The sequence below is a fragment of the Ascaphus truei genome, chromosome 1, assembly GCF_040206685.1.
Source record: "Ascaphus truei isolate aAscTru1 chromosome 1, aAscTru1.hap1, whole genome shotgun sequence".
Taxonomy (NCBI): Eukaryota; Metazoa; Chordata; class Amphibia; order Anura; family Ascaphidae; genus Ascaphus; species Ascaphus truei.
In genome coordinates this window covers 548,731,749-548,744,018 of record NC_134483.1, presented here as the reverse complement: position 1 = coordinate 548,744,018, position 12,270 = coordinate 548,731,749, and positions in this window count along the sequence as shown.

The window sequence follows — 12,270 nt, the reverse complement described above, 5'->3', positions numbered from 1 at the left end:
TGCTCTAGTTCCAATGGTGAGCATGCCTCTCGCTCTAACGCGACCCATCTTTTAGAGTCAGGGTTAGTGTGCCATTGCACAATTTGACATAATTGAGCCGCTCGGTAGTATGATAACAAACAAGGTACCGCTAGTCCTCCCGCCCCTGTTTGTGTGCGCATTATCTGTTTGCTCACTCTCGCCTTTTTGCCTCCCCAGATAAACTTATCTATCTCAGTTTGGAGGGAGAGAGTTTCCTTCAAATTTAACGGCACTGGGAGCGTTTGAAAAAGATACAAGAGGCGAGGGAGCAAATTCATTTTTACACAGTGGATTTTGCCAATCCATGAGATCTTGTTTTTAGCCCACTTATGGAGATCCTCTCTCAGGGTCCGCATCAGTTGCGGGTAATTGGCGTGGCCGATGGTATTATATGTCCGTGTGATATTGACTCCCAGGTATTTGATTTGTTGCTTCTGCCAGCGGAAATTGAAGTTAAGGGCAATTAATTTTTCTACGTGTTTGGGGAGATTTATATTAATGGCCTCCGATTTGCTCTGATTTATTTTGAACCCGGAGACCCTATTGAACCGTCCCAATACCTCAAACAGGTTCGGCAGAGAGGTGAGGGGCCTGGATACTGTCAGGAACACGTCATCCGCATAGAGTGCCACTTTATGCGTCTGGTTTCCGATGGCAATACCTGAAATGTCTTTGCTATCCCGGATCTGGGCCGCCAGCGGCTCCAAACACAGTGCAAAGAGGAGGGGGGAGAGCGGGCATCCCTGTCGCGTACCGCTCTTAATTTGAAAGGGGTCTGAAGCGAATCCCTGGTGGGTCACCCTTGCCGACGGGGTCGAATATAGTGCGAATATAGCTTTTATTAATTTGTTGCCCATTCCGAACGCTCCAAGCGTGGCCTCCAGGTATGGCCAGTCTATCCTATCAAACGCTTTTTCCGCATCCAGACTGAGCGCCATAACTGGTATGTAATTGCGATTGGCTATTTCTATCAGATCAATAATTCGTCGGGTATTATCCGATGCTTGTCGACCCTGGATAAACCCGACTTGATCTGGGTGCACCAGTCTGGGTAGGATTAGACTCACTCTATTGGCCAGTAATTTGGAATAGATTTTGATGTCCGAATTAATGAGGGATATAGGTCTGTAACTCTTACAGTCCTGCGGGTCTTTCCCTGTTTTGTGTATTACTGAAATGGATGCTTGGAGCATTTGGCTAGGGAATGGGGATCCGTTCAACACTTGGTTAAACATACGTAGTAAATAAGGGGCCAATTGTTTCCTAAACTTTTTGTAGTAAAGATTTGAGTACCCGTCGGGGCCCGGGGCTTTAGAGGGTTTCAGGTTTTTCATAACCTCCGATAATTCCTCCATTGTAAAATCTCTGCCCATCACCTCTCTGTCCACCCCGCTCAAACAGGGTATATTTGAACTTGCTAGAAAGTTCTCCAGGGCCACCTTGTTCGCTGGTGATCTGGCTACTTTATCCCCGTCATATAATTTTGCGTAGAAATCTTTAAATTCCCGTACAATTTGCTTGGGGTTGGCAGTAATTTCCCCTGATTCGCGTCGTAACGCTTGGATACTATAATTGTGCGTTTTGGAGTTAATCATTTTGGCTAATAAGGTATCTGGTTTGTTTGCTTTTTCGAAAAATCTTCTCTTTGACCAACTTAACGCTTTCTCAGCCTGGGAGGTGAGCAGAAGATTCAGCTTAGTCTGGGTGTCTTTAATCTGTTGCAGGGTCTCTGCATCGGGTGACCGCCTATGTTGTTCCCAGTGCTGTTTTAGTTCTGCTTGCACCTTAATAATTTTTGCGTTGCGCTCCTTTTTCTTGCGGGCTCCCATACTAATCAAAACCCCCCTCAGTGTTGCTTTGTGAGCCTCCCAGAGGGTTATGTGTGAGTCAACGCTGTCTTTATTTTCACTGAAAAAGTATTTAATCTCCTCTTTGATCTTTCTCTCAAGGTCTGGGATTTTTAGGAGGGAGTCATTTAGTTTCCAGTTTGCTCTTGGTCTTTCCAGCCCTATCTGCGCGCACCTTAGCTCGATCGGTGCATGGTCCGACCATGAAATATCATGGATCCCCGTGTGGGTGACCGTGGAGACCAGTCTGCTAGAGATAAAGAAGTAATCGATTCTACTGAATGAGTCGTGTGGGTGTGAGTAGAAAGTATAAAGTTTTTCTAGTGGGTGGATTTCTCTCCATGCGTCTATTAGTTGAAGGTCTTTCAGACCTTGTTCTAGTGCGGAAGGTCGGGGGTTGGTTCTGCGCCTGTGGGGACCTGAGCGATCCAGGGTTGTGTTCATAGCCACGTTGAAGTCCCCACCTAGGATTAGGGCTCCTTCGCTAAACTTTTTTATAATGCCGAATGTCTTCATAAAGAATTCTGCTTCATGGGTGTTAGGGGCATACAGCGTGGCTATTGTTATGGGGAGCATATTAATGGACCCTATGATCATCAGGAACCTCCCCTCTTGATCTTTCTTTACCTTGTCCACTACTAGGCCTACTCTATTATGGACTAGGATTGCTACTCCCCTTTTTTTTTCTGGAGCGGAGGATAGGAATACTTGCTTATATTGTTTATCAAAATATTTGGGAGCACTAGTGGTACTGAAATGTGTTTCCTGGAGTAGGATGAAGTCCGCTCCCTTTTTTTTGTAGTCAGTGAGTGCTATCCTTCGTTTGCATGGGGAGTTGAGACCCTTAGTGTTGTGGGATATAAAGGTTAAAGGCATGTTGGTGTGGGGAACTGACCTTGTTTTCTTAGTGTTGCTCTTGGATGTATCGGGTCGCTACGGTGCCGCTTCTGTTCCTCTGCAGTACTCAGCTCTGTGCAGGGCTTCAGCGGGGGGCCACTCGTATAGGAGATAATGTGGGGGAGGGTGGACACAGTAGGTACGTGGGACACATAAGGGAAAAGAAAAAACACGTAAACAACACACATCAACTGGGGAGATTGATCAGCGGCATAGGACCGCCGTCTCTCCCTTGCCTGTGGGACTGCGGATATCCGGAACACGCCCTCTAACTCTTTCCTCCTCCAAAGGGCCGTGTTGCCCCGCCTCGTCCCCAGGACTTCCTCGGGTTCTAGGGCAGCTGCCCCAGCCCCAGGGTAGACACGCATGACGACTGTAGGACCGCCGTCTCAGCCGATGAACTAGTAACTTTGTTAGTCCAAACCTGACTTTTAAACAACCTGCATACTTAAGAAATTGCATGTAACCTAAAACTCTGACCTTCTATCAGTAGCTTTCATCAACTTGTCCCCCCGTCCTCTGTAGCCCTTTTCTGATTTGCCTCTTGTACTGCCTATCAGGCCCAAACTTTCTGCCAACTCCCGTAGTTATTTACCCGGCTTCTTTAACTCGTAATTTAGCCTGAGTTCAGCTTAGCTGCCCCAAGCTTAACTTAATTTCCCCCCCTGAGGTGTCTATGCGTCAGGGCACCCTCCGATGACTTTCTGTCAGTTTTTGCTTTATGTTTTCGTTTTCCCCTCCCAGAGCTCCGTTTTGGGGCTTCCGACTCCCGCCCCCCCAGTCTCGCTGTCGGCCTATGTCTACATTCACTACTGCCCCTTGCCTCTCGCTATTACTGTATGTGGCCCTACTTCAGCGGGTGTTCCTACTTTTATCCCTCTCTCCCCTTACTTATAAGGCTTCCGTTACTCTTGTAAAGGTGTCTGTGGAAGGAGCAGGGGTGTCAGCGTGAATAGGGGTGTTTGTCGTGCGCCTAAGATGTGTCCTCAAGGGACTCGCCCGCAGGAGTATCCGCGGGAGTGGTGCCAGCGGGGGGCGTAGGGGTGTCAGCGCGATGAGTCAGGGTGTCAAAGGGACGTCCGCGAGAGGGGCAGGAGTGTCAGTGAGAGAAGCGCCGGTGGGAATGGCAGGGGTGTCAGCGCGAGGATCAGGGGCGGCCGTGGAAGCGGGGGTGTCTGTGTATGGCCTGCCCGCGGGGTGGACTCTGCTGCACTCTGTGCTACCCGTTTGTCCCACCTCCTAGGGCCCCGCTTCACTCTATCTACTTGCGCTCTATTAGCGTGTCCTCCTGCGCCGTTCTCCCTCGGCGCCTTGTGTTGCTTAGTCTCCTCCGGAGTCGCCTTCCGGATCCCGCCTCTTCCGGCCCGTCCCGACCTCCGCCATCTTGGATGTGGCCTCTCTTCTGCGCCCCTCTCGCGTGAAGTGCAGTCTCCTCCCCGCTGACGTCATCCGCAGCCGTTCCTCCTCAGTTGGGCACCAGAGCTGATCCAAGATGGCTGCCAGTCTCCCTCCGCTGCCGTCAGGGGATCAGGTAAGTGGTGCATCAAGTCCAAAGGGCCTTGGCTCTTCTGGGCTCCGGGGGGGGGATGCCGTAGGGGGGGGGGGTGTAGCTGTACGAGGGGGTCTCTGTGGGGCTACTACAGGTATTTTTAGGCGAGCGGAGAGCGGGAGGTAGGGGGGGGGTTAACATAAACTGTGAGGGAACTCAGTCTCAGTAGTAGACCGATTACCGTGGACTGCGAGCCTGATTTTTCTTGTTGGGTCTTCCCGCCTCCCGCCATGTTGGATCCGGCGCTGTTCTGTTTCCCGCCACTTCCTCTGTGATTTTGTCCTGCAGGCCCAGTTTAGTGAGGAAGGCGCCGCCATCTTCAGCTTTTTTTATTGTTGTAGATGCCCCGTTTCTGGATACTAGGAGCCCAAAGGGGAAAATCCAGCGGTACTTAACCCCTTCATCTCTGAGGATCTTGGTAATTGGGGTAAGTTGTTTCCTTTTTAATAACGTGGTGGGGGAGATGTCCTGAAAAACTTGAATTTTTTGTGATTCAAAGGAAGGATTATTGCGGGTCAGCTGGGTAAACAGTTCTTTTATTTTAAAATAATGGAAGCGGGCGATGATATCTCGCGGGGGGTCTCCCTGCTGCGGCCTGGATCTCAGGGCTCTGTGACACCGGTCCAGATGCAGGTCCTGGGCCGTCTTATCCGGCATCAATTGAGTTAGCCACCGGCCCACAAAGTCCTCCGGGTCAAGTTCCTCTTCTGAGACCCCCCTAATCCTCACATTATTCCGACGCTCTCGGTTTTCCGCATCTTCCTGCTTGTCTAAGAGGTCTTGGATAGTGTCCTTCACTTGGGCTAGCTGTTTATCAGTTCTGTGGAGGGACTTTACCGTGGTGTCCAGCTTCCTCTCTAGGGAGTCCGTTCTGGCGCCAATGCTGTTTATGTCCGCTCTCAGGGACGCCACTTCAGCCTGCAGGCATCTTTTGATGTCTGTGCAGAACTCCTGCATATCACGCCTCCGCATGATTCTATTCCCGCTATCCTCATCTCCCTCTGCCTCTGAGTCGGACCCGCTTGGCGGGGGGCCCTCATGGCTGCGGGCGCGTGGTTGATCTCCCTTGCCGTAGTAATCAGTCATTACTGTGGAGGGGCGTTTGGATCTTGTCCCTTTTGACATCTTGACTGTGTCCGGGGGCTGTATGAACAGTTTTCGGCGAGATCCGCCAGGTTTGGATGTGATTATTGATTGATACTTGTCGGCTGGAAACGGAGCTGAATGTTCAAGCAGCCATTCAGTCCGTTGTCGCCGAGTCATTTCATTTTTAATATGAAACTCATAGTAATGCTATTAACTCCATGTGTCCATGTTCATATTTTGTTTATCTTATATGCTTACGTAGTGATGCACACGCAACCTCGTATAGGGGGAGTGGGCTTAATATTTTGGGTATAAATAGGGCCTGTATGCCAGTATTTAATTGGGGGAGTTTTATTTTGAAACTCCCTTCTATGTGTGCACACGTACACTGAAATAAACTCATTTGTTATTCTGCAAATGATCCTCAGATTGTGACTCTTTTATTCACACTTTTCACACGTGTTATACCCTTACCCACCTCAGTACTGGGGACTGGCCAGGTCTGCGGGCATACAGGCGTTACATTATGCAGAGCCCAACAAATGCAGACCCACCTGAGGGGGGCCAAGTTGTTACTATGGAACACTGGCAATTCCTGAGCAATCAACTCACTGATGTCACTGAGAAACGTTCTACCTTATCTCTCTGGGAATCTCCTGTGACACCACCTACCCCGGCCCCTCTACCTCTAAGCAATCCGGGCCCACTTTTTTCACCCCCCAACCTGTATGATGGGACCCCCTCGCCTGTCGTGGTTTCCTGAACCAGTGCGAGGTCCAATTCAAAATGTCCCCGTCCCACTTTCCTACTGGTCATTCCAAGGTGGGCTATGTATATGCCCTACTCACTGGCGACGCCCTCACTTGGGCCTCTCCCCTCTGGGAACACAGATCAGACCTAACTCAGGATTATCTCAAATTCCGGCATGAGTTCCAACTAGTTTTTGTTACACCAGCACGTAGGGAGACTGCTGCTTTCTCTTTATTTCACCTTTCTCAAGCTCGTAGGTCGGCCGCAAGATACGCGGTGGAGTTCCGCACCATTGCTGCAGAGACACGGTGGAACGATGAAGCCCTTGCTACAGCATACTGGCATGGATTATCCGAATCTCTCAAGGATGATCTTGAAGCCCACGCCCGGCCTTCATCTCTCGAGGAACTCATCGCTCTCAGTATCTGGATGGATCAGCGCACTCAAGAACGACACCATGAGCATCATCGTTTTCGTTCTCTCTCCTCCGTGTCTGTTTCTCCTAGGTATCCACCACTGCCCTTTCCCGCGTTGGATGCTCCCGAACCGATGCAAATTGTAAGCCAACAATTTCGGGCCGCTGATAAAGCACGACGTCGGGAGATTTGTCTCTGCTATTACTGCAGCTCCCGTGAGCACCAACTTCGTCTGTGCCGCCTGAAGCCTGGAAACGGAAATGCCCAGTAAAGGTAGAGGGGCTTCTACTGGCTACTATCTTTCCTTGTCCCTCTCTCCCTAAGGAACTACCGAAGAAGGTATTTCTCCCCATAACCCTTGTGGCTCCTGAGCTCCAAATCGAGGTTAAAGCCTTCGGATCTGGTGGCAACTTTCTTGATCACGCCTTCGCTTGCAACAACCAGATTCCTCTAGTCAAAAAGAAGTCACCCATCGGCCTCGAGGCCATTGACGGTCGACCGCTTCAACTAGCATTCATCATTTGGGAGACCATGCCACTTACATTGACCACCGCGGATGGTCATACCGAGGTAATAGTCCTTGATTTTTTCCACTCCCCTACTGCCCATGTTATACTGGGATTGCCATGGCTGCAGCTTCACAACCCGCGTATTGATTGAACCAATGTTTTACCGATCCAATGGCCTGACACTCCAGAGAAATTGGTTCCTCCTTCTGTAGCTGTGCTTGCGGGCCTCGACACCACCTCAATTTCTCACTCTGCCTTGCCGAAGGTATATCATGAATACTTAGATGCCTTCAATAAAACTCAGGCCGAAGTACTATCTCCTCATCGACCTTACGACTGTCCCGTTGATTTAATTCCTGGAATCATTCTCCCTAAATCTAAATCTTATCCCTTATCTGTGCCCGAGACGGAAGCGATGACAGCCTACATCCAGGAGAATCTTAAGAAAGGGTTCATCTGGAATTCTTTGTGAAGAAGAAGGATGGCTCTCTAAGACCCTGTATCGACTTATGTGGGCTAAACAAAATCACTGTAAAGAACAGGTACCCCCTGCCGCTGATTTCAGAACTTTTCGACTGTTTACAAGGAGACTCAATTTTTTCCAAACTCGATTTTAAGAGGTGCTAACAACCTCATTCGTATAAGAGAGGGAGACTAATGGAAAACCGTGTTTAACACGCGTTCAGGACATTACAAGTACTTGGTGATGCCATTTGGCCTTTGCAATGCCCCTGCGGTATTCCAAGAGTTCATGAATATCTTCTGGGACGTGTTGGGTACGTTCGTCATCGTATATTTGGATGACATTCTCATTTTCTCTAAAAGCCTGGAGGAGCACGTTCATCATACCAAATTGGTTCTCTCTCGGCTTTGTGCTAATCGCCTCTACGCGAAAATGGAGAAATGTTTGTTCCATCAATCTTCCACAGCCTTCTTGGGCTATATAATTTCTGACAAAGGCTTTACCATGGACCCTGAGAAATTGAAGACTGTACTTGATTGGCCGTTACTGAACTCTCTCAAGGCCGTGCAGTGCTTCCTTGGCTTTGCCAATTACTATCGGAAGCTCATCCGTAACATCTCCACTATTGCTCTGCCTATCACTGCTCTCACCAAGAAAGGTGCTGATCTGACTGTCTGGTCCCCTGAAGCCATCGAAGCCTTTGACTTTCTAAAAAAAAGCCTTTGTGTCCACCCCTATCCTTTGGCATCTGGATACTTCCCTTCCTTTCACTCTCGAAGTAGACGCCTCGGATGTGGGAGCCAGCGCAGTGCTTTCTCAGAGATCCTCCCCACAGGAGAAACTCTATCCGTGTGGATTCTTTTCCAGAAAATTATCTTCGGCCGAGAGAAATTATGATGTCGGGAACCGTGAGCTGTTGGCAATCAAATTGGCTCTCCAAGAATGGAGACATCTCCTCAAAGGTACCAAAGAGCCAGTAGCCATCCTCACCGACCACAAAAACTTATTGTACACCGAGGGGGCTCGTCATTTGGGATCCCGTCAAGCTCGTTGGGCCTTGTTCTTTTCAAGGTTCAATTATACTATTTCTTACATTCCGGGCACCAAGAATATCAAGGCCGATGCTCTATCTCGTCAGTTCTCCACCGAGAACGAATCTAACAAATCCTCGGAGTCAATTCTTCCTGCTAAGTGTATTATTGCTGCCAATTACTAATTCAGCTACTCTAGCCGACGTTTTTTCCAACGAAATTTTCAAGTTACACGGTGTGCCTATTTCCATTGTTTCTGACAGAGGTACTCAATTCATCTCTAAGTTTTGGCGAGCTTTTTCTCAAAGACTTGGCATTTCCCTTCTATTCTCCTCGGGTTATCACCCACAAACCAACGGGCAGACGGAGAAGATGAATCAGACGCTGGAAAAATATCTTAGATGCTTCGTGTCTGAATCATAGGACAATTGGGTTGACCTGTTACCCTGGGCTGAGTTTGCTATCAACTCATTAAAAAACGAATCCACGCAAGAGTCGCCATTTTTCATTAACTATGGATTCCACCCCAGCAGTCTTCCCCTCTCCTCCCTCCCCTCTGGTGTTCCCGCAGCAGATTCTCACATATCCAGCCTACAAAATTCCTGGAAAAGGATTATAAAAACCTTGCAAAATTCCGTTCTAAGACAAAAGACGCAAGCGGATCGGCGATGCCAAGTGGGCCCAGAGTTCAAACCCGGAGACAGTCTGTGGCTGTCCTCCAGTAATATTAAACTCAAGACCCCTTCTCAGAAATTGGCCGCAAGATTCTTAGGTCCTTTCAAGATTCTCGAAAGGATCAACCCGGTCGCTTACCGTCTTGCACTTCCTTCTACCATGAAGATCCCTTCGGTGTTCCATGCATCTCTACTGAAACCTGTGATCCAGAACTTTCATTTTCCGGGCCGTCCTCGTAGGCCTAATCCTGTCGTTATACAAGGACAGCAAGAGTTTGAAATTCAATCCTTACTCGATTCTTGTTGGTCCTGGGGTAAACTCCAGTTCCTCGTACACAGGAAAGGATACGGTCCGGAGGAACGCTCTTGGATACCTTCGCACCATGTCCATGCCCCAACTCTCCTCAGGCAGTTCCGTCGGAAGTTCCCTCATAAACCTTGGGAGGATCGTCCGGAGTCCGATCCTCAAGGGGGGGACACTGTAACGGATCGGGGGACTCACTCTTCCCAGCGTGTCCCCATCACCTCGGTCCCTCCGGCTAACCCTTTCCTTACCCTTGCGTCCCCTACCCCGCTCCCTTGCAGCGCACTCGGCACACTCCCGTTCACGGTCCGCACACTAGCGCGGTTCTCCCGCTGTGCGCGCGCGTTCCCGGTCCCTGGTCTCCCGTCAGGGGACTCGCACCCCTCGGCGCACCTCCGCTCCTTACCCCTCTCTTACCCTTCAGCCGAGCACCTCCTCTGCGATGCTTCCACCACGCTCTGGCACTCGCGTATTGTGCGCACGTGACCGCGTTACAGAGGGCGCGCGCACGCGCTCTATTTACCAATTCTCCCCTGATACTGGTTCCGCCCCTCGGAGCTTACAGGCCATTACCCTAGATTACCTCCCTGTCTCCTCCCCTACTCTCACACACCTATCCCTGCAAGCTCCCAGACAAACCCCTGTTCCTCCCCTTCCTGCTATTTGTCCTCCCTCCTTTATAACCCCAGTCTGCCCTCTGCTTCCTTGCTCTGCATAGCTTTCCTGTAGCTCCTGTGTGTGCAGTGTCTATGCCCATCTCCCTTGTCTATTTCAGCTCTGGTTCCTGTCCCTGCCCTTGTTTGGATTCACTTGGATTGAACTTGAACTCTGCTTTGGACTTTAACTACGCTGCCTTCTCCTGCCCTTGAATCTTGGCTATTGGACATTACTACGCTGCTCCCTCCTATCCATGGACTCTGGCTATTAGACAACTACCTTCCAACCTCTGGCGCCCCGGACTCAGCAAGTATAACGTTAACCCTTTCTCGCCCGGCAACGCAATTACCACACTCCGGGCATGCCCTCACTGCTGTGGGTGCGTGTTATACCCTTACCCACCTCAGTACTGGGGACTGGCCAGGTCTGCGGGCATACAGGCGTTACACTCCCTATGTCATTTAGAGGGAGGTTTGAGGGGATATTTATAGAACTTGAAGCACTAATAAAAAAAGTTTTTGCTCTTTCACTCTCAGTGAAGCCAGATTTCAGGGATTCGGCATTCACCGACGGATTGCAGGCTTTGAAGAATCCGTCGGGTGAACTTTCAATGATAGAAAAGAAACACGAATCTGCTTTTTTTAGATGAATCTAAGTCTGGAAGGAAACGGCCAATCCGCAGTGGAATCGAATTCCAGGGAACATTTCCCCATCTCTAGATATTACCCCATTAATGTTAGAAATACTGCATGGGTTAGAGAGATAACACATGCCTTTCCATTCTTTTCAATTAAACTGCGGCTTTTATTCTGTTGATTATCGGTGTAGCGTAAACACGTGACATTGCTTTAATGGGTGCATTAATGTCTGCTACATCTGTAATTGATCCAAGATGTTTACTTGTCACTGTGTTAATAGAAGGAAATCTATACAGCGGCTGACACATTTTCCATGGCCATGTTTCAGCAAAAGTAAATAAAAATAAGCCAGGAAACTAAAGTGTGGCAGGGCCTTAACCCCTGTCTAAAGGGGATCCAAATACAAAGCCTGGATCTGTCTGAGGAGTCCAGCAGGGAGCTGGTTAATTGCAGCTACAGTCAATTAGCAAAACTCCACCTGTCTCATCAGTCAGGTAGAAAGCCTCCTACATAAACTGCCGGGGATCCCTAGCCCTAAGGAAGTGACGCTGAAGGAGATCCTAAGAAACCAGACCCTCTATTCACAGACATAGCGGACCCTGGAACCCGCCAGAGGGTGCACCCTACGGACATCAACCCAGACCTGGACTGAGGGAAAGAGCCCCTGATAACAGGTACCTCTTTGGACATTTGGGCCAGGGGTTGGCAAGAGGACTAGCCTCCCAGCCCTGTAGATTGGGACTGGGAAGTGTGAGTCAGCCCTAATAAAAAGATAGACCTGTTTGTTTAGTTTAGTTTATTTGTATGCTGCCTTAAAGCAGTGTTGTTTTTGGAAGCTACAGGCTGAATAAAACCCAGGTTTATTTTCCACATTATATGTCTCCCTGGTAAAACCTCTGCATTTGTCTCCTACATGTGGTGTTTGAAGTGGGATGAGAGGTGGCCCTTGAATTTCAAAGGGGCCCCGGAGACTGTCAGAAAAATTGCTGGGTTTTTGTGTGCCCACAACAGCATGAGAAACAAAACCAAGACCTACAGAGCCAAGTGCAATAGTGACCAGAATAAAAGGGCTGCACTTCCAGGCACAAAAGCTACACTGCGCTGGAGAACGCTACAACGCCACAGTCTGCCTGACTGTGGGGACCACAACAAGGAATCTCGGCCCCCATACCAAAAGCAGTATCGTAGTGATAAATGCGTTAGCGGGAGTGTTAATAGCGCAGCGACATGTTAAGCAATACAAGAAATGTATCTGTATGTTATTTCAGTGGATAACTCTAGGATATCACAACGTTATTCTCTGTAGTGCACAGTGCTAGAATTAATATAACGTTAATATATGTTCATTCCTCAAGCACAGACATGCCCTTCTAACAGAGGCCCTCACACGTAGTGTTCCGAGACACTACTTATCCAAAACACTCCAAG